A 26937-nucleotide genomic window follows, 5' to 3' on the forward strand; every position below is an offset into this window, starting at 1 on the left:
ACACGCTAGTAAGCCAACTACGAAGAGCTGCAGAACCACCTCATGACACTGAAGGATAAAGCAATAAAGCGCCAGATAAAATTTGATGTACCTAAATCTAAAATGATACATGTGGTAAAACAACTATAACTTTGAACTTGCTCTGCTTCTTTCACGCATATTTTTGTGAACGTTTTGGAAAGTTCTCATTTCTTCTGATGCAAGCCACGTTTTTTTTACATCTCTTTTTTCCTAGAAACAAACCTCCAGGTTTTCCAGCAATCTCTGATCATCAGGGCTGCATAAGAATCCCAATTCAGAACAAAAACTAAAGATGATAAGTTGGCCAAAATAGGCATGCAAAATGAGAGTTTTTCCATTGCAATATTTATTTACCTTCCAATCCATTTCAGCCAACTGAAAAAGTTAATCATTGAATCTTTATGTATTTGACTGATCAAGTTTTATCCCTTGTAATTCAGAAGCCACTTCTAACTTATTGCCTTTATTAAGCAAGTGACTGGTTTTCTTCATTTGCAGTCTTTTAATCTTTTTAATACTATACTCTGAACAAACCAAGCCTGCAAAATTAATTTTCCTACCTGGATACAACTTAGATGCCAAGGCTGACTTAACTCTTCAGATTCTTTATCAATGAGCTAATCTTTCTTTGGCCTAATAAGAGGGCACTGCTCTAGCTGCTAAGTATGCCAGTATGTCAGCTCCCTTAAAGCAAACTTTCTTGGTAAGTTCTAGGAATGATAGGTGTGAACTACGTAAGTTGGTGAGAACGCTCAGTGCTCAGAAAATTTCCTTACTCTAGCGTTCCATAGGTAAGTAAATGAATATTTTCTGGGCGTAAGGAGTGCAGAAGACTTAACTGTCTAATAAAGAGAGACCCTTGTGTGTTTCAAAGATGCTTTATATTTGTAAAAACTAAGTAGCAGAGATAAATGAGTAGACATAGATTTTTATGAAGATGAGCTTATACACTCATGAATGTGTATGAATGTAGGAAGTTGCATGATTTTTGCTTATTTACAGAGGAATTACACCATGGTATTCTTAAATATACACCAAAGAAGAAAAAGAAAGGCAGCTTGGTCCAGTGAGCTGTATTCACTGCACTGGGGCACCCTCCTAACCCATCACTGGTGAGTAGGCCACTTCACTTTCCCATGTTTATCTGACTGCAGCTCAGTGGGTTCCAACTGTGCACTGCAGCTGTGTCCACTGAGGAACCAATTCTCAACGGGTGCACCTATACGTCCATAAAACTTTTCTTGGCACTGACAAAAAAATAATAGCATTGCCATAGTACCGACCATAATAACAGCACTTGCATAACCATAATAAATAATGAGAAAGGAAGAAAACAAATTGTAGTACAACAAAGAAAAAGGACCACAGTCACAGGAAAATGTGGTTTAACATGTGCTCTTCTTTCTTTCTTTTTTTTTTTTTTTTAAAATTGCATCTTCCTCTACATGATTATGGAAGGAGCGTTTCTTTTTTAGGAAGGATATGAAGACAGAAGGATCTCCTTACCCACAAACAAAACGTCTTCCTCTCTGAAGCAGAGAGTAATACGTGATTAACCAGCAGTAGTAACACAACACAGCACTTCAGGGCGGGAAATGAGGAACATAATCAGTAAATAATGCAAATTACTGCTAATCAAATAAATTAATTCCTCTCCCATGATTAGTAAAGAGTTCAGTTCCATCTGCAAAGTGCTATCTGTAGCAAATTCAGGCCAAGAATATGCAGCTTGATCAGTAAAGTTTGCAAATAACTTTACAGCTGAAGTATGCCATTCAACTAGTGAAGACGTAGCTCAGTTGCCAGAGTACTTTAAGAATTCCACAGCTGAGATACGCAGCAGCTTAGCTAGAGAAACAGGTGCCCGGATCTGTGACAAATTAAAATAAATCAAGAAAGTATTCATCTTCACTAGCAGTACATGCGAAGAAGAATCATAAATAATATCTCAATTGTAAAACTGTGCAACTCAATTAGCAAAATATACAACCATATGACTAGAAAAGTGTGCTGTTAAATTCATGAATGCATCTCAGCCAAGAAATGGAGGGAGTCTGGTCATTAAATTATCCCCCAGATGGCCGTGGTATTTGGAAAGTTACTAGAAAAGGTTACAGCTGAACTAGGAAAAGAAGCAACCGCAGTGAATTTTCCGTCTCACAGTATCCTGCATTATTAACAGCAAGCACAGGGTCCTCTGCAGTACTGAGGCATGCTCTACACGCATCATGAGACTGCCATGTGACCTTTTAGGATAGCTATTTTCCTTGGGAGACAAAAGCTGGGATTGAAACGTCAGTTGCTGAGATGTGTTCGTAGCTGTGCTACTGCCTGACAAGGTTCATATCTTCGGATGTCACCTACAAAAACTGTGACGACAGCAGGTGTTGTTTCTGTCACATTCCACTCTTGAGTCAGAGGTGCTTCTACAGCTGTAGGCTGTGCTCTTGTATTCAACAGCAGAGCTGCTAAAACTGCCGTAAGCAGACCCAAACCTGGCTGAACTGTCTAAACCCACCTCCGGCTGCTGGCTCCTTCCTTTGATCTAACACCTCCATTTCGCTGTCAGAGCTGTCAGTCTATAGCAAAGCCGTGAGTCAAACTGGAAACCAATCTGGCTGAAGAATAAGATACCTCCCTTCCAAATGTTATTATTCAACAAAACTAGAGTCCTGCTCCAGTTTACTAATCAGCAACTTTAACAGCTATGGGAAGAGGCAGTGGAGGAAGAGGAATATGTAACAGAGTTTGGGGCACTGAATTTTCGTGCTGGCACTTTCTGCAAGAAACGCATGAGGAACAACAGCCCTACCAGATTTTGAAGCTTAAGGCAGACAAAAATTCCACTTTGGATTCTGTACAGACCTGCTCAGAATAGCTATGACCATTATGACGTTTAAAGCCAACTAAGGACTTTGAACTAGGGCTCTGCCTATAGATTAATCAGATAGCAATCATGTCAACAATAACGTCGGTTTGCAAGACCCTTGTAAAGCACAAAGCCTCTACTGGTATCTATTACAAAGTAAAGGGTCTAGAACAAGACACAGAATCTTGAAATGGATGCTGTACAGTTTTAACACTAAATTCCCACATTTTGTTTTGAATTCTACCCCCTAAAAAGTAACAGAACTGTAGAAAACTGTTTCCAGGCTACAAGTTTGCTCTCTGTGATCCTATTTTAACTTTTACTTCATGTCAAAAATACAGAAAGCTAGATCAAAAATATTTTCAGTAGTCCCTAAATACAGATGTTTAAACACACCTGAAAATATGTTATGCCAGAAACTGACCAGAAATTATAATGCATATGCACTTTACATTGTGCATAAATACTACCTGCTTGGATAAGTAGCCCCAAACTTTCTGCAGCTGAACAAACAATGACTACAGAACATGCTTAAAGTTATTTTTCTATTGGCTCACTTACACAGTCTACTTAATGTCTGCAATTAAAGTGAAATTTTGCTCTATACGGTGTTCTTAATAGAAGTGCTCCATTCTGTCTTCTTTCTTAATAATTTTCATACCAAATATGCATTTTACAAATAAAAGTATTAGTGTGGAAAACACATCCTAAAGTATGGGAATTAAGTCCTTCTTGCACAAACTCTACTGAAGATTTTTAACAAATCTGTTCAGAAATTCGTATGTCTCTTTCTCCAGTTTTTTTACTTCATGGGTCTAGTGATTTTTAGGGACTAACAGCATGCTATTATCTTCAGCAGAAACCAAAAATAAACATTTTGTAAATTCTAACTCAAAACCAGTAGAATTTATTAATCTCATAACTTTGCAGGAAAATATATTTTCTGTAATTGACCAAATATGTGAATTGCATAGCCCAAAGTGTTTTTGGAGAGTGACAGTTAAAAGCAATTTAATGCATAGATATCCCCCTTAATCCTGGACTGAATGATTAGATGACCACCGCCTTCACTGGGTCACAGAAGAAAGCAGACGAGAAACACACACAGCTGTTGACATAAAGTTGGGGTAAGCAGACTAGAGACTCAATGTCCAATATTCCCTTAGGAAGGAGTGGCCTTAGAATTTACTGGCCGTTGACTTGATACACAGGCATAGAACAGCAGGAATATATTCTGCAGTGAATAATTTATTTGCGACTTTCTGAGTCAAGCACGCATTCTTGGGAGTCTGCTCTAGAGGAAGTACAGCTATGTCATGACCCATACTCAATGCACACCGTAAAGTTATGTCTTGCCATGTACATTTTCATATGATGCTTTCTAGTGGAACATATATTTTGTGCTGCATCTGTTCTAAACAGTAGAAATGCTGAACCTAACCCATCTTTCCTGTGTGCACTCAGCTCTGCTCTCCAAGCACTTTCTACGGGCATTATTTCCTTTGTGCTTAATAAAGCATGAAAGCCATACCAAAGGTTCCTTCTATGTGTTGTTCTTCCTTTTGAATTCTGGGCTGCCAAGTTGTTTCTCTGGAAAAACAAACATGTCTCAGAACTTTTCAAAGAGGAGGTGTGCTGAACATATTTCGCTTTTTTAAATCTTCACCTAACTCTAAAATGACTCTCCCTTGCAGTTCAGGGAAACAAAAACCACCTCATCAAATCAAATCAACCTCAGTCCTTCCCCCATAAGTAAGCAGAGTAACTCCAAACTAACCCCCCTCCCCCCCCTTTTTAGGGAGCAGAGCTAATCAATTTTAGCCATTGTGAAAAATATACTCGGAGAAAATCACTGCATTTTTATTAATCACCCTTATTTTGAGAGCATGGTGGAATAAGACTCCTCACACTCATTCAGTACAACAACAAAAACTTGTATGCAAAGAGGTTACCCAGAAAAGGTGCAAAGAAAGGGCTCTGGACAGATGGAAAGCTTTTTGTAGCCTGGATTCTGGGATGAACTACATGTTCAACAATCAAAACTCTTTTGTGCCTTAACTCTGGTATTCTCTACTACTGAACGTATAATCAAAAGTTCAGTTTGAGGAGTGATTTTAACAGGCTTTGACAGAGGACATTATGCAACACGAGGTTTTATATCCGGGTATAAATATTATAGAGAACAGCTGTGCATTCACTAAATAACTGTATCAAACTGTTCATATAATATTTACCACAATACAGAACCTGCAAAAATAAAATGCAAGAGATCTAGACACTGAAAAGAAATCTGTTATCATCTCTATTTACAACTGTGTAGAACTGTTTGACTTGAAACAGCTGGGACTGTCTATGTAATTGATTCAAATATGCATTCAACTTGTATAGATCATTGAGCTGATTATGTAAATTAACTTTCTATGGAAGACGATGAGTGTGGTTTTTTTCCCCCTGGGTTGTAGTGTGGCACAATGATGATAAAACTAGTGTTACCAGCAAAGTAGCAGCGGTGGTTAAAACAACTGTTTGCCTTTGACCACAAAACATTAGCTAAGCAAAAGCCTGCATTCCCCAGAAAGCTATTAGTTGGTTTGATTTAAATGGAATAAAAAGCTTTTTGAAGATTTGCAGGTCTATGTAGTGTGGTCATAAAAAAACAAAGAAGAAATGTTTTCGATACAGGTAAATTAAGTTTCTGTAGACTCTCAACTAAAAAAAAAACCTGCATTATTTATTATACCAATTTCTTAAACCACACTGGATGATCTACAAATCTACAATGCTTTGGGCTAAGGGTGCATCACGGGATCCTGATGGAGTATGAACCGGTCTGCACTTCCATTGATTTCAATGGTAGTTTATGGCCATGGAGTTTAGAAGTCTTGCAAGTACTACAAAGAAGCTTTAGAAACGTGTTGCATATCACTCACTTGACAGCTTTCCTAAAGAATAATTTCACCATTAATTTGTTAGTTTTCTAGAACCGAGTCTCCTGAATTGGATATCGCCAAAAAACCTAAAGAATCACTTCCAAATGCATAAATTGGGATTTCTAGGCAAAACTCTTTTTTGGATAATATACTGCTAAGCATGTTTGGTGCTTCTAGCCTTTGGACTGTGAAGTCCCAAGTTTTAATCCTGTTATTAGACTAACAATAAATAGATTCTGAATAGATTAACATATAAAATCAAAGTGACATTCATCTAAAAATTAAAAGGAGAAAGGAAAATACATACTGAAAGGAGATTATTTTGGAAGTCTCCATCATTTTGATTTGTAGTAATTATAAAAAAAGAGCACATGATCCATAAGTACATGCTTGCGAGTTTTATTAATCTTTATATTTGAATAATTAGAAGGTAAATAATTTTTCTGGAAATCTGAGTACTTCTGTATTTTTTGATTTACAGTTGTTTCAAGTGGCTGGCTTCCAATTCTCATTTCCAACCTTCTTTTTTTTTTTTTTTAATTACTTCAGTGCTCAAAGTAGGTTAAAACAATTACACATCATTTCAGTAATAGGTATTTTTAACTTCAAATTACATTTTAAAATTAAGAACTGGCACTATGTCAATTATCAATTTTTGCATTTAAGTAATTTATGAAACAGAATATTAGCCCTACTTAAATATTGGCTTATTGATGTACCTGACAAGACTGTACTTCTAGAACAGTATGTTGCAATTAGCATAGTGATCTGTAATATGGCAACGACAGTGGAAATTAAAAGAATGAACGTATTAGACTCAGCCAGACAACTCCAGCCCATCTCCACTGACTTCGCTTTTGTGCATTTAAACCAGAAAAGAATTTAATTCACCTTTCAAATGACAATTCAATGTTTTCATCACACTAGTTTTACTGCTGAATCCCAGTCACCTGATATTTCAAGATGTAATAGCAGCAGGTAGGCAATGTAAAAGAGCATGGCTCCAGAATCAGTACAATAATTTCTTCCCTGGAAAAATCTCTGGTTTCAGAATAGTGCAACAGTGTATCTATTATTTACAGTATAATAGAACCTACCCTTGGGAACTAAAGAGCTAACACATTTGACTGAAGAATGTTTTTGTAATTCTTTAATATATGAAAGCAATCATTATAATAGAGAGGGCCAAATGGATTCAGGAAAATGAATGCATCTAGCATCTGTGATTTCCAGTAAGAGTCACCTGTGGCTACGTGAACACGGACCCACTGAACGTATTTATAAGCTGAACAGCACTTACGGTTTGGTTACTTGTGGGCATTCAGCACATTTCTGTGACGTACCTAGTTTTCATGTTCACCCTTCATTCAAGTTTTTAAGACTTGGCAAATGCTTGAAGTCCTGTTTCTTAGGGTATCTTTGACAGACAGAATCCAGTCTTTTGAAAAGTCTCTAAGGTAATTTTGATTCGTAGCCATTACTATTCAGTCTCTAAGGTAATTTTGATTCGTAGCCATTACTATTCAATGGATATTGTAACGTAGGAGGCCAGAGATCACTCACTGTAAGCTCCAGTGCTACTGAACTCATGCCAGTCATGACTACTACAGATGTTTATTCTATCAGCAGATGGAAACGTCATGGGTCATTATTCCTCCTTCCCAAGAGTAAATGTCAGTTTGCTTGAGACTTAAAAACTTGCTTGCTTGCCACCAGGTCAAAATTCTCACCTAATCAGTAACAACAACATTTTAGGCTAGGCATTAGGGAATCCTCTAATACATTAGCTGCTGACTCAGGCATATGTCCACGAAACCAGGGAAATAGGCAAGATGAAACCCCAGTCTCAAAGAGGAGAGGCATATTTGATATCAAAGCTGTACAATGTGCAATTATTTTTGGCAGATGTCATGCCATTTTTACCTCTGAGAACAGTTTTAGTGGACCATGGATGCGCCATCAGAAAAAAAAAAATACGACTCTGACATGAATGCTATGTTACATAAAGCACACCATGAACAATTGTGCACCAGTTCGTTTTCAAACTTAGATTAAGTTTGATACATTTGGTAGCAGCATAAGACAGTGTTCTTCCTTCACTTCACCAACACAGCATTAAAATCAGAGAAGCACAGTTCAGAGAAGTTATTTTTTTCCTAATCAACAAATATCAGGAACGTGACAGACAATGCAACTCCCGGCATTCAGAGGTCAAATATGACTGACCAACTGAATATTATCAAGCCAATGAAGCTATGGCTAAAAAAAACTCCCTTTATTGAACGTGCTGCCAGAATTTGTCAGACATTGTGAGCGAGCGTAGTACTACATGTCACAAACTGCTATGTCTCTAAGCATGGGTCGTGTGCTACACAGACAGAAGGAAACGGAGAAAGAAGTTTGAGGCCCACTTCCTCTGATCTTCAAACTCCTCTGAAAATGAAAACACTACAATTACAATACCATTAACATGCTTCTGATCTACCTGGAGCAGCCAGATGCTAGAAGAAAGGATACCTCTGTCTACATGCCAATGCTCTTAGTTTCTCTTCAGAGATGGTGAGACTCTGAGAAATAAATGATTTAAATCTGTATTCCGCCCCCCCCCCAAGTCGCTTATAGCAATTTAAAGTAATACACCCTCTTGATTGATAGCATTATTTTTTGCTCTTATGTGCCCTGATCTGAAAGGAGAATCAAATTAAATTTAATCATGTCTTACTTAATTTGACTATATAAAATGACTTACGCTATTGGAGCAAGTATGTAAAAACAAAACCAGTCCTGCAGTGTCTGCCAACTTGCAAGTTCCAAGTTCTACTTCTTACTGCCACAACTCTATTTTAGTGGTCACAGTAACATTAAAAGTCGTTGAGAGCTTTTCCTCACTCATCCCTAGTTATAAGCCTGTAAATACTGGCCCATGCAAACAAGATCCTTTGCTGAAATGGATGTAGAAATCTGATTCCACATTTTCACCTTGTAACAAAAAACCTACATTTACAGGTTTGTAATGTTAATGTGTTGCATATCCGGAGTGTGATCCCCAGGGCCGCACAACAGCAAAGTTTTATTCAACATAGAGAGCTGGATTCTATTAGGCAGGTTAGCTCTTGAAACCTATGCACCACTGCCTAGACTCTAGAGGTATTCTACTATCCTCACTGCCACATGCCTGCTCTTGGATCTTGAAAAAGTTACTTCACTTCTTATCTCAATTTCTCCATTTGTGAAAATGGAATATCATCAGTGATCAGTATAGTACTTTGGGATCCTACATTTCACCGGCCAGGAGTGAGATGGTATTACTGCTATCACTGCAAAGCCATACATATTATTGCGTGCTTAGCGCTACATTGAACTGTTCAAATAATCAATGTCTTGTGATTACGAGCACTGTAACTTTCTGAAACGCAACACTGACATAAACTTGGACCCAATCCTAAACCCTTAATGTCCTATTAATTAAAAAGGTTTAGCTAGGTTGAGAACTGTTCCTTAGGAGAAAAGGCTTATAGGATTAGGCTTTATTGTAAGGACTAAAACGTTGAAAATTTGTTTTAATTCTTCATGCGGCCCTAACTACTTAAAACAATATTCCCGAGAACCAACTACATACAGAATTGCAGATTTGTATTTACCTCAAATTAACAAAAGGGAGGATGCTGATCTTAAAGTTACCTAAAGGCTGCCTGAGCTCTGCAAATTGAATCCCAGGTGTACATTCCTCTCATCTCATCTGAGAATTGCAACAGATGCACACAGCTTAGTTGCTAACTACCTCAGGATTAACGTATTTTAAAATATTCCTTAAGGAATATTTTAGGACACCACTTCTTATATACACCCTTTCTTTAACTCTGACCTGTATTTTAGCATTTGAATACTGTTTCACTTTCAAACATGTGAACAATAATCCTTGGCCTTTAGAGAACCTGACTCATTACCATTTCAATGGATAGTTTCTTATTTTCTAAGAATTTTCCTCACGCTATTGGTTTTCAGAACTCTGAGTTATATGGCCATACCCTTACCTTCTGGGTCTGATGTCTTCCCTGAACAGAGTTGATTCTGTTTCATTTCAGACCCCATAAAATGGGCAACAGGTGATGTTCCAGGCTGAAAAAACAAAGGCACCAACAATCTTCAGAAAAACATGCATTTCACATGACACTCAAGATTTCAGATTTTATCAGAATTAAAATCAGAGATATGGAAAGACAGACTATCTGAAACATTACTCAGATCCAACAAAACACAACAGATCAGATCAATAAAGGAAGATGACTAGATATTTCTCATTTGTCATCTCAGTGCATAGAGAGTCAGTTCTTGCATTTTTCTGCTCAAACTGCAGAAATGCTAATTCAAAAATCATACTTAAAGCTATTCTCTATGTTTAACATTTAGATATCTTTCCCGATATCTTCCTCCTGATATCTTTCGAGAGCTAACCTGCCTAATAGAATCTAGCTCTCTGTGTTGAATAAAATATGCTGATGCATTACCCATTTTGTAATTAAGGGAACAATGTATTTACTTCAATTTCTAAAATTCTACTAAAAAAGCTACTTGGCAGATTTGTCTCAGAAAACCTTATCCAAAGCCTAGAGAGACCAAATAAAAATCAAAAGAGAGGTCTTCGTGGGTTTGGCAGGCCCATGAAGTACAATCTCAAAATAAACACTGGAACTACGAAAAAACAAAGACCATTGCAAAGAGACTATTGAAGACTCTTGAAGAAGCTGCTCTGGACTTTTTGAGTCTACGCATTACACTGTAAGTAATCTGTTTGTTGGAAGGAAAACAGTCATCAGTCACAATATCTAGGATCTAGATGCTTTAATATCCTTAAAGAGTCTAGTAATTTTTAATTACAGGGAAATCACGTGGAAAAAAAAGTGTAAATATTAGGCGTGGGCACCTTAACCTCTGAATAACTTAACTCTCCTCCTTATATGATGTAGACGCTCAGAAAAACAGCAACAGAGAACTTACAAAAGCCAGATGATGATTCTTCATTCCAGCATTATACTGGATATTACATATAATGCAGGTTTATCGATAGTAGTCGTCTCCGGCACTGAGAAAAAAAATGAACCTCTGAAATTGCCAAGGTTAAAAAAATCCTCTCTGCAATCTACCTGTGTTGATATCCACCGCCATAGACGAACTTGAAGTAACAACAGTATACACATGCAATAAAGTAGGGTAGTCAAAGACAATGGGAATTGACTGACTTGGTCTCCCAGCATAAGAAAATAGAATTCAAAAAGGAAATGAGTAAAACTGTTTTCTACCAGAGTTTTCTTACAGGAATTAAATCACATACAAGTGAGAACTGATGGCAAGCACTATAAAACTGAGCTAAAAACTGTAGAAAAGCAGTAAGGAAAGCAAAAAGACATGGAAAGAAGTCTACAGCTAACAGAATTAGGGAGAATAAGAAATGATTTTTAAATATATCAGGAATAAGAGTCATAGAACGGTTCTGATCTACAACTAAATGCAGATGATAGAAATGACAATAAAAATGAAGAAACGTACACATGCATGGCACAGAACAAAAACGACGTATTTTCCATTCAGTAAAAATGACAGAGCATGTTTAAAAATTGTACTAAAATTTGTCATGTTAATAGTAGATACATTTCTAATTTAAAGAAAAAAGTTCATATCATAAATAATCTAAAATTAATTTGCCAAAGTAGTATTGAGGCTGGCTTGGACAGTTCCTGAACAATGGAGAATTGTCCTGGTTGGTGATGTATTTCTGTCACTGGAAATCTGAAAAACCACAATGTAACGCCTTCCTTGAAGCACAATGCAGTTGAAGAAAACATCAATTTAGCAATGTCCTATCTGTATTACAGAAACTGAGACTAGACGGTTAAGTTGACTCTTCTTGCTTTATAAAGTGAATTTGTCCTAGATGATTTTTTGTAACATTTTGTAGCAGAACTATAAGTCTAACCTATAGATGGTACCTCCCTGTGAGAAGAAATCTTACACCATCATGTTCAATTACCGGTAGTAACTCTTTAGTAATAGGTGGGCAATATATGCTCGAACATTCACATTTAGGCAATCTAAGGTCAGGCTACTAGTAGGCCAGAAGTTTATTTTTAGGACTACCTTGACCACAAAAAAGTTTAGGTATCAAAACATAATAGCTGTTCATGGTGAAAAAACAAACATGACTTTTCTCCTTCTCTGGAATTTGTTTTTAGAAGTCATGAGGAGATAATCACAGCCTATCTTAGAAACTGAACCACCTTGATACGACTTGCAGAAAATAGCACACTGATGCAACAGGAAAAAAAATACTGAATTATAGTACCACTAGGATAACGTTACTAGCGCAGAGAGGAAAGTCAGGTGATTTACAGTATTTTAGTGGCTCATTTACTTTGATTGGAATAATCAACTTGATTGGAGGATCAACTCATCTGCGCAGCAAAAGCAAATTTGCTTCTTAAAAGAGTTGAGAGAAAACAATTTCTTTTCAAATTAAAGACATGTAGAAATTCTCAAGGCAACATACATACTGTGAACTAAACATGCTCTCTAGTACCAGAACAAAGAAGATATAACTCTTCAAGTTATTAAAAAACTCACCAAAACGGTAGGCCAAAATGTTAAGCAGGAAACTAGCGCATAGAGACCAACATCTGTCAAATTAGACAGCAGCTGTTTGCTCACCCATGTTCTGTGAATGAAAAAAGACTGTATGTTCATGGTTAAGTAGAGATTAAAAAAAAAAAAACAAAACAATATGAAATCTCTTTGGCCCCTGAAAACGTGTCCCAGACGAAAAGGAAAGTTCAGGGAACCTGTAACACTTGTAAACGATGTATAGCGAAACTATTTGACACTTCTACCATGCAACAGGCAAAACGCACCCCAGCTTTTTTGGGGCAATTCCTACCGGATTCATTAGGAATACACCTACTTATTGCCAAGATGACAGGAATAAGTAAGATGCCACCTTCCCTGAAAGAGGAGATATGTCTGCTGGTATGGTGGATTAGAGAAAGGAAGGTGAAGATTTTCATTTTACAAATTAATTATTCAAAAATAGGCACTCTGCACTAAAATGAAAAGGCTTACAAGCTGAACAAGACTCTTGTTATTGTTAGAAAGAGGGAAGCTGAATTTCAACAGTATTTGGTATTTCCTTGAACAGTTTGTTTAGAAAGTGTGAAGTGGGAGTCTGTTAGCTTCTGAGAGAAGTTCAGATGGGGAGGGAGGGAGGGAGGGAAGGAGAGGTGTTATCAAAGTTACTGATACCAGTGTTACTGTGTCAAATTCTGGGAGAGGCTGAGCATACGCTGGTCATCCCCAGGACAGAGTCAGTTTCTCACAACCAAAGACATAACAAAATGCATATACTTTCCTAAAGCATTGTGATTTCTTACTTAACTAGTATGTGTAAAACTCACTGAGACAGAAGATGCTGCAAGAGTAGAAAATATTACAGCATTCGCTCACTTTCTTGCTTGGCTCTTTTACACAGAATGCAAGCTTCTATCGCATTCATGTTTCCAGTTACTTACGCGTCTCAGGACTTTCTCTGTGCTTTTATTTCACTATATACTGCCAAGGTAGGCAATTTCTTCATCTAGAAGAAAGGTGTTTGGGGGATTTTGTTTTTTGATTTTGGTGACATTTTGCAAGAGCTCTTAGAATAATCCAGAGCTCAGCATTTTGGTATTTATAGCTCTTGCATCCAAAAGGAAAGAAAAAATCTCCTGGCTTTCTTTCGGTTCATCTAAAAGCTAAAACCATTCCAGCATTAGACTGACTCTCAAAAAAATTACAATTGTGAATCAGCACAATTGTGAACCAGAGCTTAACTGCCGCTGTACTTTACTTGCTCTTGTTATACCCATCTTTGCAGATGATGGCTTGAATCTACGCTAAGGTATGAATGATAATACTGCAATATGTGACTGGGATCCAATGCAAGTCACCTCAACCTCAAAATAAATTGCTTGTCATGAAAAAGGGACACGACATATGCTAAAGGGTAATCCAAAAACATACTTTTTTAAGGCGCGGTGCTTTGCACAGAGCAGCGCAAGAATTCCATGAAAGGGGTTTCAGGCACAACCCTACCTTAGGGATCACTGCGTAATAGCGAGGTGGTGTATGAATTTTAGCAGGAGGTCACATGCATATTGTGTCCTAGCCCAAGAAAGGAATAAACTCTTGTTTTCACTCAGTTCAATGCTGAAAGGGCTGGAATAGCTGACTTGCTGCATCCATCACTTTGTCTTTAATAACCTGTGTGTATACAAGTGTAACTTTCCACTCACTTTCCACAGTTTCAAAAACTAACAGAAGGCAGACGTGGTGGTGGCGGCTACATGAACAACTTAATCCATCAGTACAGTACTCAAGCTCAGTTGCTAAGGGCATGTCCTATAAAAGCAGTTAAGCTCAACTGTGGAGTAACACCACTGAGTCAATTAACTAGTCAGGCACCTGAGATGAACAACTTCTGTGCTCTGCTCCATAAGGTTCTGGTGGAACTCAACACTGTCTCATACGTAGCAGCTGAGGACCTAGCACAGATGCCTCCTCTTTGTAAACATCTAAGCTAACAGAAAACAAATCCAGCCTTTCTTTTCCCATTTAAAGGCAAGTGCTTCCTGTCATCAAAAAACAAGAAAGTTACTGGGTTGGGGGAGGAAGGAGTGTTGCAGGTGGTGGCTCTTATCCCTCTTTGTTTCAAATACTTCTTCAGATTCAAGGTCCAGGTCCTGGATAATCCTGAGGATAGCATAATCTTCACAAGAGACATTGTTTTTCACAACTACAAAACATAGTACTAATGTGTAAGATGCTTCTCACAATAGCCTCCCTTTATGACCAACGACCGGAACTTCTAAATGTATAGATGAAATAACAGGGGGCCTAGAGACTGTCCTAAGATGTGCTTTCCCAGTGAAGTAACCATTTATAAGTGAATTGCGTTGAAAGGTCACATTTTGCCACATTTAACTTCAACCAAAACATGCATTTCCAAAGGCACTCATTTACAGCAACAGCAGCCTAGTGCTACAATTGCAGGGTTGGAGGTTAAATGCAACCGATTCAGTTCATATCAGACACAAGAATGTTGCTTGCAAGTAGAAACAACAAAGCCATTCTAATAAGACTCTTGGGTGTAAATTAGAGAGAAGAAGAAAAATCTCCCAATTAAAATTTCCCTAAAGGTTAAGGGCTTAAAGATATTACCACTGTAGTCAGACTTAGATGCAAAAGAAAAAAAAAAACACAAAAAAACACAACCCTGTAGCTCTGAGGAGGCTAGAACAGAACAGAGGAATTAAATTCAGAACCAGACAGTCTATAGGCAATCTATTCTAATAGCAGCTATGTGTCTAGATCCAAGGCCAAGTCCTGAGAAATTATTGTTGTTGAAACCAGTGAGAATTCTGCCGAGGAAAAAGCGGGAAGAAAAGCAAGCAAGGTACTTCACCATTTGGCCATCATACATTAAATGTTCACCCAATGAAAACATACAAGATGACACTAAATGAAACTCCTTTCAAGGGAAAATAAACTATTTCTGATAAACTGCTTTTTATGAGCCTTCCAAGAGATGCATATTGGGCCTTGCTTGTTCGTGTACTAATTTTGGTTTGAAAACATGCAAGATTCATGCAATGAGTGAGCAAACAGCAGCCCACCTCCAGGCGAGAGGTTTAAACTTGGAAGATTCTGACGCTCTTTCATAGATTCTGGGTTGGATTTAAGAGTTCTGGATTTCTTGGCTGCCACACGCACAGGAGTACAAGTAGAGAGTCCTATCCCGAGAGGACTGGATGCCCACCGAAACTGCCTTCAGCTCTGGCCATACCAGATTTCTAGAGCTCCCCAACTCTCCGCCTTTTGTACTGCCTAAGACTTTTGGGGATGAGGAAAGTTAACAGTTAGACCTTAGTAAAGTGTAGGAACAGGATAAACACAGCTGTACAGGAGTTGAAATAAAACTACTGGAACTGGATTTTACTCTAACCTCATTTGCCGGTGACTACAAGGGAGTTGCTGAAAACACGCAGATAATTTAACAGCAACCCATCTATTCTTCTGCTCACTAAAATGTATCACGCTCTTCTCTTTAAAATTAGCTCAGTTCATGAAAACTAAGAAATCAGGAAGTATCTTCCAGGTCTTTCTCATTATGTTATTCATTTCATCTAGCACCTAAGTCAAGAAGTGATAGGACTGTTAGGTTCTATGAACTGCACTAGAACACGTGTTCCAATTTCAGCAAAAGTCCTCTGAGAAGTTCAGGAATTTTCAATGTTTTAAATTGAGCTAATTACTGTAGAAGAATAACGTACTACGAATACCTTCTTTTTTAAATTGCTATGGCTATGTCTGCGTGGACAGCCTGACCTGCTCTGAAACCCTCTGAAGTACCTTAACATGTCTAATATCCTCAAGCGTACTTGAAATTGAGTAGCTCGGTTTGAGCTCTGTCCTTTCTGAAATATTGGGCCAGTGCTGTAGCACCAAAATCCTGACACTTCTCCTCATGCCAACTGGACATAAAAATAATCAAAGTCAACTCCTAAACAGAAGCATCTTCTATTCCTGTTGCATCTATATGCAATCAGCAGTGGAAACCAAAGTTGCATTAATAAACTATCCCACTATCACCCTACTCCTTATCAAATATTTACAATTTCCTAAAACGATCCAAGTTTCCAACTACTTCCAACTTCCCCGTTTCCCTGAGCTTTGCTGATTCTCTTCAGTCTGCCTGGCTCTCTTCCCTTACATATACAAGCAACTTTTTCCACATACGCTTCTTGAAAGCGAGAACTAAAATTCAAAGGTTATCTCCTTGTAAAACTCTGCTTTCCCAGATGACAAACAAATAGCTCATTGTTTGTTCTTATTAAAAAGCACATAGAACTACAGAAAGTGATCAGGGAAACTGGGCACTCGCAGTCATCAAACTTGCTGGAGCGCTTGCTGGAGCTACGGCACGCTCTCTTGACACCTTTATGCTCCCCATGATTACCATGGGGTGCAATTAAAAAAAAAAAACACGGCAGTCGTAAGAAATAGGAACGAAGAATGCATTTTATGTTAATTCTATCAAAAAAATCCTCAGGACTTATCATTGTAGAGAGCGGTCCGGAAAGCTGAGAGAGAGAATTAGTCTGGAGATCTATTTCATGATTGCTGATGAAGGTGTGGCGCTTGGCGTGGCTCCCTGTGAGTCATGGCAAAATTCTCATTCCCTAGATGCTGCTCTCTTCCACTCCCTCCTCCTCATCTCGTCTTTGAGACGGCATCTTTGGTTACCTTTATTTGTACCAGAACAATATGCAAAGATCTACTGTGCAAAGATCTACTACTATGCAACGTCAACTGAAAGACTTCAGCGTGCCTTGGATCAAGTCCTAAATATTGCCAAAGGTTTATTTGTCTGCTTGCTGCCTGTCTTCATAATTTTATGCTTTCCAGGCCTGACTGAGACTGCACTGCAATGCAGGGAGCCATTTCATTCGGCTTTCTTTCCTTCAAGAGTTCTGGGTAAGACTAAACAATGAATATATTCTGGGCAATCCCTGGCCTCCACAGACACTTGGCATCACAATTTAAGAGCCCAAAGATGGCACTGTACGTAGCAAGAGCAGTATCCTACGTATTCTTATTCTGAAAAGAAGGATTTGTTTATGTAATAAGACATTACAGGTTTGGCATGTTTCCCCCATGTAACTCAGAGGTATAACTGCCGAACACATAGGGGTAACTGAACTACAAGCTGGCAGGGATAGTGCAGCACTGGAGATACTTTAGCCCAGGTTTCTGAGCAAGCCTTCCCAACATCATGAATAAATGCAGGGTCACTGAAGACTGCGCTGTCCTGGCATCTCTTTTATTGATTGAGTTAGGTAGGTTAAAGGCATCTTCGGTAGACCTGCAACTGCATTTCTGGGTTGGCCCGCTCCTTTATGCACTTCAAGTTCCAGTCAGGGTTTTCCTGCCTAAGAATTGTTAGTTTTTTCTGAGGTTCCCTGAATTGTTTTGCTTAAGCATTTACGAACTAAAGGCACATCCTCAGATAGGAAGATGGATTTTTTTTTTCCTTCAAAATATGTATCTAGACTAGCAGCTTTTGTTAAAATTTTAAATAAAATGTTTTAAAAGGAAATGTAGCAATTACCATTGAAACACAAACAAGAACATCCCTTTCAAACCCAAATCCTTCCTTACAATTTAGAAGTGATATTAAGCAAAGTTTGTGTATACTGTGCCAAGGTTTTCAGTGTCAGCTGATAAGAATATTCTAGTAAAACAGTAACATTTTTATATAAATTGATTCATATTATAATGTAGCCAGCCTGCAATATGCATGCCAACACTGGAAGTATGGGAGCTAGTGACATCCCCCTGTAATATAAAGCTCTAATTGTAAGAACTCTGACATAAACTAAATTATATAGGATATATTTTTAGGTTTAGGTTTTTTCTTATTTCATTGTTCCTTTAATTTTGATATACATTTATTTTTAATGTATTATTTGGATTGTGTTCCCAACTTGGAGCGCTAACCAAACAGACCAGGATCCCATTATGTTTGGTAATGAATTAATATGAAGGCAAAAAGATTGTGTCCATTTCCAGATTTATATTCTAAAGTCCAGTATTGTTCAGATCTAAAGAGGGCCATTTGGCTAATTAATTTTTAAATGTCGTATCTGAGATTTACTACATTTTAAAAAATGTTATTATTTAAAAGTATACTACTCCACATTGTCATTTATTATGGCTGTCGTTAAAGTTTCAAATACTGAAAAAAACCACCACAGGAAAATAAATGACTACAGCATAAAAGACCACAGGCATGTCTCATCTGCCTTGCCATCTTTATTTGTCATTCAGATGCTGTCTCTAAAACATACTCACACCTATGTGGTGAAAAGCACTCAAACTAAGGGCTTTTTGATAAATGAATCAAGAATAGGATTCTGATTCTGCAAACATCCCCTCGGGTGTCTAGAAATCTGATTCCAAATCTTGAAGTCTAAGTCCATCTTTTCTTAAGTGCATGTTTTATGTTACTCCTTTGTAACATATACGCAAAAACATGCGCATAAAAAAAAAGCTGCTGATATCCAAAAAATGGGGAAAGTTGAACAGAAGAGTACATCATTACTGCTGGCTGCTGTGATTTAGATAAACAGTAAATTATAAAGGCAGTACCAGACTCGGGTAAGTAAGAAAAGGAAAAGAAAGAAAGAAACTGAACACTCATCTCTCTGCAGTACTGTGGATTTAGCACTAAGAGCTCACCTGAAGGCAAATTCAGACTCTGGAAGGGCAGTTTTAAACTCAGTAAAAAGATATGGCACAAGAACCACTTTAAACACTGGAGAAACCTTTAACATAGGAAGAAAGCATGTGAAGAAAAATGGTGAAGAGAGTAATTGTCTCCAGTATCTTTAGCATACAGGGACTTACTTTCATGTTTAGCATATGGCCTCCAAACAAATTCAAGCAACCGTAAATCAAGCTCTGGGGGCGGAGAGTCAGATAAAGTAACCTCAACCCTACTTGGATGACAGTAAATGATTCTGCCGAATGAACCGAAGGAATAACGCTCTATAGCAAACAGGTGGAAACTGCTTGCAAGAGGATTGGCTGCGCTTAATGCTGTCCATTTGTTTATACCATAGCTTCCAAAAACGAAACAACTAAAGCTTGCGCTCAGCTGACAGAAAGGTATGCTTCACGGAAGAGGCATCAGAATGCAAATAAACTGGATACCACATACAGACCTGAAAGCCATTGAAAAAGTAGTGAGATGAAAGGCAAACCACACCGAAAGTGACAACCATATTTTCTTCCAGAGCAGAGAAAACATAAAAGAAGATGAGAGAACTCTTTTAATGGCATGAAGAGAAAAGATGGTGTGTTTCAATAACCAAGTACCATAGCTTCTCATGGAATTCAAGTAAATATTTCAAAATGGGGAACATTAAACAGACTGTAGTTGAAAATCCCTCTCTATTGTTTTCTTGATTTAATATGCAATATAGAAATGTAAGAGAGGAACTAACCATGGATTGCAGGGCAGGCAGCTTGGTCTGCACCTGTGATTACCATTTTGCCATAAAATACTAAGAGATTAAAATTTGAGTTGAAATTACTGTGTAAAATATTTCATTTTGTATAACCGTATTTTGTCTAGTGTTTCCAAAATGTCTCTTTTAATGAAACATCATTCCCTGATACATTGCTAATAGTAAGATGTCTCATGACATTAGCTTTGCATCACAGTTTAGAATGCTGCTATTTCCCACATAATGCTCAACCTGCTGAACATTTTTACCTAAATGCACACTTTTTAACCCATCAGGCACTTCTTGTTCTTTTTTCAAAATATTACGGGATATTACATCTCAAAATAAAAGCTTAGACACTTGGTTTTCAGAGAGATGAGTTTCCAATTGCTAAAAGAGAATGAATCAAATTCAGATGATTTTGGGAAGACTGCCCATTGCTATTCAGTTGTCTTTTGTAGAAAAGAAAAAACAAAAAAACAAAAACATATGCGGAAGCAGACGACAATCTCATAGGCCATCTAAAATAATTTCAAATGTATTTTTCAAATTCCCTTATGTGTTTCATCTGCTGCATCAGAACTGCTAATAACAGACTGTCTTTTCTCACTGCGAAGCAATGAAATGGGCACAAGGGAGAATTATGTTGACAGTAATATAAGAAGTCAAACAACGTAGTGGTTGAGAGCAAAGGCAAAGAAAACAAAGTATGTGAATCAGAAGAACGTAGCAGGCATTTTGCCCCAGGTTAACTCTGCCTGGGGATTGCTCTGTGTGCATAGATCTGTACAGGTAGAAAAGGACTGAAACTAAAGGCATAATGAAATGATAAGAAGGTGCCTGGTTACAGAGAAAGTGAGTTTAGAATGAGGATACATGCTTGCTGGAAAGCATAAAATAAAAAGATGACTTGGTTCCACTATTTGCGTTCACCTTACTCCTCTAACTACAACTGTAGCTTTGAACAGAAACAGAGACTATATGACTTCAAGTGACACACCTATCAAGAGAGTTCAAAAAACATCTGTTTCACTTCTTATTCCATAAACCACAAATCACTTCCTATCAGTCTATAGCAATTAAGCTTTTGATACAAAGCACAAATACCACAAAACTACCATGAGGGAAAGTAAAGGGAGCATCACCTACACATCGGCCCCAGTAACAGAAGGGCGCTAACAGAATTGGTTAAACGAACACATCCAAAGAACATTGCCTCCCTCTTCTGCCTAAGGGAAAGACATACTCCCTTCTCCAGATATGGCAATGGTTCAACACTCAGCATGTGAGTACCTGTCAGGTAGGCACATGGGGGATACTTCAATACCACACAGCTTGCAAATGCCACCCAGCACTCTAGCTACAGCTGTGACCCAATCTCCAAAGCCATCTGCGCTCAGACAGTTAGAGCTAAATATTTCAGTAATGCAATGCACTTTACTAAGCCCTGACCACAATACTAAATGTGGGTGTGTAGATTTATCTAAATATGTGTGTGTATATATGCATGTATGTACAAATGCATCCTTTCCACCCTCTCCTCCTCGCAGAACATCCTCTCCTCCTTTGAGGCACAACGTTCACATATTCTGCTGATCTCTGGCTCCCGTTTATCACTGCTTTGGCCAACCTACATCCAGAGGTTATTCCAGGAAACTGCTGGACCAAGCATGAAGTTTAGAAGAGTCTAAAAATGTGAAAATTCTGTGAGGACACCACATGCTGCATTTGTTCTTATTCTGTTTGGCCTCCTGTTAAGTATTATTGGTAGATATAGACAAGACGACAATCTTTTAAAAGTATTTACTAGGTTACTGAAGTGAACGAATGTCTTGGAATGATGGTTTCTAGGCCTACAAAGCTGCGTGATAGGAGGTTCAGCCTTTTGTAGCTGGTGGCAGTAGAACTACTCAGGGCTTTTCATGTCATCCACACATGCAGTCAAAGCCTGCTCCGGGTTAGGGCTGACCACATTTGCAAATCAGCACTGCTGTGCTAGAACAGATTTTAGAGTTACAAAACTGCAGATGACACCGGCAGCAGTGGGGGCAGCGAGGAATTGTTTCTTATATTCCTTGTTGGTCCCCATGAATATTATGAGCCTGAGGTACTTCCAGCAGAGACAGATGAGTCATGCAATACATCTCCAATATGTTTGAACTTTTAAGTGATTTTACTCCAGTCATGCTTTTTACCCCTTTTGAATTCACTTCTGTGAACATCTGCAGCCATGAAATTTTGCTGGCACAAATTTAAAGGCATATGCATGCATATTCATAGTTATTACTCCTCCCGGATCACAGAATATTCAGGATTGAAAGGGCCCACACTAACAACTACATCTTCCTGTACGTAAGCTGCTGTTCCATTACGCTAGGAGGAATAAAAAGGCGCCATCTCAAATAAAAGTTCTCTCATCGCTGACAGGTGTGACTCTTATTTCTGCTTTCTCCTTTGCCTTTATCTCTAACTACAATACAATGACAGCAGCCAAGACATCAGGCCTTCTTCCTGCACGTATATTGCCTAAAATTGCACTAAGTTGAGAAGAGGACATTAAATATACACCTCTCTTAGCTGCACAGTCCAATCCTGCAAACGTGTGCTTGAATGCTGAGCTCTTTTGACACGCGCTTGTTCAGAAACAGGGAGCAGAACTACACAGTGTACACTTGCTCACTCAACACCAACAGCAGATTTTACTAGCTTTCCTTGTGAATGGGCGCAGAGATCATTAATATGAAAATATGATCTTGATACAAATACATTTTCATGCTCTCATCAAGGTTTATCATATGCAACAAGACAGTATTAAATAGTTGCATCATATATAGAGATCAGTTCCAGCTGAAACATGCTAGTAGGAAGCAAACAAAGACACCATAGCTGTTTTCTCCTTTGGGCATGCCTTATTACCAAATCACTGATAAGAAATGCTTCATTTCATCTGTTATTAAACAAGAAAAAAAAAGTATGGACAATTCAAAGTATGACTGCCTTGAGGTGTCACGAAAGTCCAATTAGGTCTAGATGTCATTTCAGACTTGATGACTAACCACACGGAAGCATAATGCTAAAGAAAATACTATGAAACATATCCTTGTCTTAATGCATCGGCAGAGCACAGGGAATGGCTCAAGTTAAGTTCCTATGGTACAGAATGCGTATTATCAACTTCCGAAGTTCTGCTGAGTCTCTCTTTGTAAAATTAATCTGACTACAAAATAAGACCTTTACTTCCTTCTACACTCTTATTAATTGCATGGCACTTCACCAGCTCCTGTTGAATTGAAGCTGGAGAATTAGGTCCCACAAAGTTCACGTTCTTTCCTTTCTACTTGCATGCTAATTAATAAGAGATCTAAACACCAGCTTGTAGCAGAGTGGATTAGGTTGTATGTAAAGAACTTTCTGAGCATACAAAAATAGAAGCAAGGTAAGACTAGGTGGTCTTAGCTTATGACTAAGGCGCATTTAGTCTGACATCCTTTTTTTATGAGTCACCTTTGCAAATGCCAGTAGGCCTTCTTTTTTTATGACCATCCAAATATTCTACCGGTGTTACGTTACCATGCAAAGAGGAACAAAACACCCCACATTCCACTAGAAAATGTACATAGAGTAATTGTAAAATTGTAAAGGAATGTTTCTACAGATCTGCACAGACAGCAGGAAAATAAACCTGCACTCCACTATCCCTATACTGAATAATTTCCATGGGAAAAAAACCCCTATATTCTGTCACCATTAGGCCCTATGAGGGAATTACCCTCCAGTATGTAACTATTCCAATGTATTTGGGGGGTATTGCACCATGCCAGCCATGGCACAACAGATAACTTTCTTCCATGCACTTGTAGTACGAATGCATGACCAAACTGCAAAAATATCCCTTAAATGAAAGGTACTATGGGTATAATCATGCTAAAATAGTAGCACTGTAATATATTTAAAGATAAAACAGTAGACACTGTTGGGTCAGCATGAGTGATTTGGCCACTCACTGGTACAGATGAGGATAAAAGGGCCAAGACCTTTTGTATTTAGTGAGCCTTTACAATGCTTCACATCAATTTTCTACTGGTGCAAATGGCAAAAAAAGGTGACTCACTCAACACACGCGATAGAGGCTCATGTTCTGTAGGCTGCTTCCTGAATTAGGTCCTTGCTAAAGGACGTGATGTTTGCATCTTCAGTATCTTGTACCACAAAAAATGATCTGCACGACACTGAAGTGCTACTAAATTAGCAATGACAGCATCTTGCAACACTCTGGGCAAGTAGAAATCTTTGTAATATGAAAGGCTGTGGGAATACCAGGTCTACACGATTGTCTGACTGCAGTTATTGGCCGTGGAAGCAGGAATATCACACTGAATTCGATCAATGGTCCATGTAGCCCTGTGATTTAACTCCAGCGGTGGCCAGCATTGACGGCTTCGCAGGAAAGCCTTTACATATGAGTCACTATGGTCTTACACTCTCAGAGAGACTGAGGCTTAGACCGAGTGCAGAAACCCACTAAATCAGAAACCATAGCTACCCATGGTATAGCGCAGTGGAAAATTAATCCCTGTTATTACAGCAAGTATTGTTTCACCATGGAAAGCAACTGCTTTCTGACCTCTGAGGTGACCTGTGTTTGCCTTGAAGCAAATGGACTAACAACTCTTGTAACTATCCAAGACAAGACAGAAGAAAGTATCTATTCAACCAATACTTTTCTACGTAGCAAGCCAAATAAGATTTCACAAAATAACGTGCTCTTTTAAACCAAAACATGAAAAAAGACAACTAGTCAGAAGTTGTTTTTGCATAACATGGAAAATGCATTTAACAGACTGCTGGCTTCCTGACGTTCACCCTCTGGGCTTATATGCCATGAATGAAATTGCTGCTGGGGTTGTCAGTGGGTTTTCATATCTATTCCTTCCACACTGAAGCAATCAGTTTTAATTGGTGAAAAGGAATGACAGTCAGCTCAGAAGCTGCAGAAGAGTTAGGATTTAATGTTACATTAAAAAAAGGAAAAGCCAACCTTAACTCAAACCTGCAGGGAGGCTTCGTATGAAAAAGCAGAACAATATTTGTATTTTAAGTAAAGCTACAACGTACATATAGTTATTTTGAGATGAAGATGGGGTACTACAAAGGCTTTTTTTTTTTTTGCTTTGGAGAAATAGTTTTAAAGCACATCAGCTATAAATATAATGAACTAGAACAAAAATTGAAAGTATTTTTCTATATATTTTTCTTATTAGAATTCTGCTTTGTTTAGCCACTTCAAAAGTTGATTATAGGGTGATTAAATATGACCAGACGCTCTGGATTCAGAGGTTCTGCTGCCAAACATCACAGGCAAGAACGGCAGGTTACCACATATTGCTCTAACTTCTGTGGGTAAGTTCACAACTAACAAGATACAACTTGGACTGTCTTCACTGTCCCCCCTCCCTCACAGGCACATTGACACAGTGAATAAATGTTTGTTACTGCTGAAAGTAACAGCCTTGAAAACGTGATGATGAGTCTAGGGGAAAATAAATAAATAAAGCAAGCTACTTCTAGCTCCTTCTCACCAGGAGAAATACACGTACGTACCCCACACGTGGCCCTCCTTCTCACGTTTTGCAAGGTAGATCTCCCAGAAGTTGCGAGGCAGAAGCTGGCAGAAGCTTTGCCACTTACGTTTCACTAGATGAAAACAAATTTCATCTAAAGTTCTGGCCATCTTACAGCACAGTTAAGGCTGTCAGATTTGAACAGCAAACTCTGCATGGGAAGCATGAGCACTCTCCAGCCCACGTGAATTTAAATAAAATAATTATTGCATATTCTAAATACAATTCTCCGGCATTGTAATCTACTTGCATGTTAATAAAATTTGAATTTTGAAGCATGAAATAACTACAGCTGGTCTGCTTTCCTTGAAGTTTTATTTTCCATATTTCTTTTTCTAAATCCCTCTGTACCTTTCTGAGTGAAAGTCTATTTGCAGAAAAATGCAAGGTAGTCATCACTTACCTACCAGTAATTTAACAGTTGTATTCAATTCCCAAATGAAACCTGAAATAAAAACTCTACAAGTAGGTTAATCTAAGGTCTCACCATTTTCATTTCAAAGGTTTTTTAAAATATTAATTTGTCCTGAGGCATAAATGAAATATAGACAACCTGTATTAGATTTTAATTTGTTGGAAGTAGATTACAGGCCTTCTATGTAGAGATGTTGAACTCTCAGTTCCCACATAAGTCAATTTTTTTCCTGAGTAAAGACACCAGTAGTAGATGTCTAACTTAATTTTTCATGGGGTTGACCCTGAAGAGTCCTCAATATTCTGACTCTAAGCCCATAAAACACAATTATTTGGAGAGCAGTAGAGAGTGGTACTTAAGAACATGTTAACCATACAGCTGGACCAGCAATTCATGTTAAGTAGGTGTCTGAATAAATGATTGGATTGAGATGGAAATTTTTTTACCCAATATTTAATAACAAAATTTAGGAGTTTTCCAAACTTTTGATTCAGTTGTTTGCTTCCTTGCACTCTGAGCACTAAACAATGAATTCTGTTATTAGTTATAGAGGGAGTTCAAGGACGAAGCTCTAAGCATTTTAGATGTTCATCTCATCATATTTCTTCTATCTAACCAATTTAAAGGGCAGATACATGCATACTGCTGTGTGTAGTCTTCACAGACTGCCAATCTAAGCATGAGGTTCTTAAAGCTAACTGTTATCTCTAAGCAACTGTTTTTAAGGGACAAGCTATTATCTGCATTAGGCTTTTAAAGATTTGAAAGCACGAACAGTAATTTAAATAACTGTGGCTAGAAACCCGAGAGAGGCAAACAACAGACCTGAGACCATCAAGGTTGTGGGCCCAGGCTCTGGTCTCCTGTTGTTCATTTCAATTGCAAGAGACTTTTTTTCAGATTGAAGGGAATGGAAGGGAAGACCCCAAATCCACCTCAGGACCATGACAGAGGCCAGTCTGTCTGTGGAAAGTGGGCAGGAGGAAAT

The sequence above is a fragment of the Struthio camelus genome, chromosome 6, assembly GCF_040807025.1.
Source record: "Struthio camelus isolate bStrCam1 chromosome 6, bStrCam1.hap1, whole genome shotgun sequence".
Taxonomy (NCBI): domain Eukaryota; kingdom Metazoa; phylum Chordata; class Aves; order Struthioniformes; family Struthionidae; genus Struthio; species Struthio camelus.